Raw genomic sequence first — 3,080 nt, forward strand, 5'->3', positions numbered from 1 at the left:
CAGTATCCCAAAGGGTCCTGCATATGGCGTTTACATATCTCGCCGTGTACCATTTGTCAGACCCTATGTGTTATGTGGCGATTTTAATCAACATTTCAAGTTAAACGCCTTTTCTAAGTTTTGAAGTTTTTAAGCAATGAGCTTAATTCTCTTGTAAGTAAATATAGACAAAGTATCCAGAATCTTTCACTTCTGTGTAGGGAAGATATATTCATCGTGTTGAATTCCATCGCCACGTTGGATATATGAACAGTTACAACCACAGCGCAAATGAGATAAGTATTTATATTCTAGCATGGTACACGGTTTTAATACTGATTTCACTCATTCGACTTGAACATTACTTGCGTCTTTGTCATATCATTGAAAACTGCTGACTGCTTCACTTTGCATGATTCCACCCTAATTCTGTGCTTTATGTACTTTATTGCCTTGGTGGTTTGTGTTAGACGTCGTTTTGGGAAATGGACCTAGAACGTCCATCCTGACTGACGGATGGCATACGAACGGCTGTTTCGACGCATAGATTTAAATCATGACAAAAGCTGAAATGGTGAAGATAGCTAATATGTGGCATACATGCGCAGCGGGGATGACGGGTCGTGGCAGTGAGAGGGCACAATGATATGAGTTTAAAACAAACACTAATTTCTGTCTGCATGTATTTTAACGATATTCCTGATTCCGGAACTTTTTACGGTTTATCTTCTTGTAATTATCAAGACACTCTCTGAACACAGATATAACCGCTGGTGCCTTCTGAGTTTTGCTGACTAAGTGGTATGAACTGCTACAATCAAGACCGGTAACCTTTCACTAGCTTTACTATGCGTGGTGCCGTCCAACCTGTAATTGATTGGCGTTGTACAGGTGAAATATTCTTGTGTATGACAAAAGATAAAATCAACAACTATTCACTCAGTTATACAGGATTGCAATTCTATAGTCCTACATTCACCTTAATGCATACAATGAGCAAAAAGCTATGTAAAGTTTAGCTCATAAATCGATTTTTCGCTCCTGCATTAGCTCTGAGAGCGGATGATGTCATTTTCAAATGAGGAATCAGCTTGTTGAATAAGGCAAAAGAGACATCAACATTTCACTTACTAACGGCATGATTCCCTTCTCATTTCTATTGTGAAAAACATTGTTTGGAGCATTAACCCATTAATTCCACAATCCACAGCTACCTCACACTGCAACTGTAAAATGCTTCCACCAGTTGGAGAACACCACAATGTGTAAGCTAAATAAAAGTTTTCCCATTTACGACAGACCCGCAGAAAGCTAAACGAGGATCGGGACATTTTGTGTTCAAATTGTTTAATTAGACAGCACAAAGTTCTCTGCTCATGTTTCTCCCTGTTTGGTGGGGCAGAGTGAGGGTAGACTTGTTGTGGTACATTCTTTCCCATGTCGTTTCCGTGCAGGGAGCTCCACTTAGTTCTAGACAACAGTCCTGGTTTGGCTGGCTTTGTTTGGGTGAGCTCTCCCTGGTCAGTGCCCCTGTATAAGCTCAGGTGTTGTGTTTTCTGTTCAGATTGTTTTCCATCGGCACTTGACTATCGGTGTTACGATTTTACCGGTACTTTCTGCTCTCCCTCCCCCCCCCCCTCCCCCCCCCCCCACCTCTCTCTCTCTCTCTTGGGAGAGTTATACGAGAGGATTTTGGTGGTTGGTTTGGCCGGACGTGTGGATATGTTTTTTTCGTGCTAGACTGTGTTGTTTTTTAGTGTTTAAGTCTGGCTTATCGCATATGGTTAATTTATCAGATTGTTTATTGCATTTGTTTGTATCACTGCGGGAACAATTTGGTCGAATTTGTACTCTATCTACTTTCCCGGCTTGGTGTAATTAGTCTTCATAATTGTGTTCATTATACTCGTTTTGAGTGTTTGTTTGGATGACCTTGTGTAAGCGTGTATTAGGATGACAAAGGGACTGCAATCATCGTCAACGAGTACACAGATACAGATACCCTTCTTTGTCTTCATTCTTCACACGAACATTATATCTATATCGACGACAATGTTCAGATGTGCAGACCATTTACACAGATCAGAATGGATTTCCAACTACCTAATACAAATATCATCCAGATCGATGACTGCAGTACCCCAGCCTAGGAACCGTTCCCGTGTCCTGTTTAACTATAGTATATCCCACAATACAACATCAACTTGCTCCTCCATTCCAGCAATAATACTTACGCATGTTTACCAGGTACACTGGTTAAGCAATCGTCTAAAACCTTGAACTAGAGCAATATTTAAGAAATTATTTCATATTCGTCGTTTCCACATCTGCAGCTTAGTAGCAAGACTATTATTGGAGTCGGTCGCCGACGAAGGTGGACTAACGTGGTGCCTAAAGCGTCCTGAGATCGGATTTAATTCAGCAGAGCCAAGGGGATCCTACACATCATTTCACAAACGAGTTCATGAATTTGGCAAAATGAGAAACGTTTAGAAGAGCTGGCGAATAGGTCCAGATTCTCAATGATTTTAAATTACTGTTGTTTTCTGGAAATGTCTACCTCAGTAGATTTTGCCAATTAAAGATCGGACGTTATCTCCAAGACAAACAGTCGGAGATTGAGGGATGTAACTGTATGTGATCCAAGGAATATTAAATATATATATATATATATATATATATATATATATATATATATATATATATATATATATATATATATATATATATATATATATATATATTAAACGGTTCAGAGTTGAAGCAGGTATTCCTTGAAAAAAACACTCGAGTGATAAAGTGGAATGGCTATGCATACACTCGAATGGTATGTTTCCGGGAAAAAATATCTGTATCACAAATTCTAAATAGTATTCCATAAAGTTAGTTCATCAAGGGCAAATGTCGGAATTAAGAGGAACACTCTTATGTTTTCATTGGTATGAGAACTGCAATTCTCCTAAACTAGGCGTGGAGGCGTTTTAGCACAATTTAAAATGTGGAACGGTGTCAAACACGAAGCCATATTGAAGTCACGCTTTGATTATAAATACTTACACCCAGAGCAAACTGCTTTTAAGAAATTTAAAACAAATTCAATA

This window comes from Liolophura sinensis, chromosome 11 (assembly GCF_032854445.1).
Source record: "Liolophura sinensis isolate JHLJ2023 chromosome 11, CUHK_Ljap_v2, whole genome shotgun sequence".
Taxonomy (NCBI): Eukaryota; Metazoa; Mollusca; class Polyplacophora; order Chitonida; family Chitonidae; genus Liolophura; species Liolophura sinensis.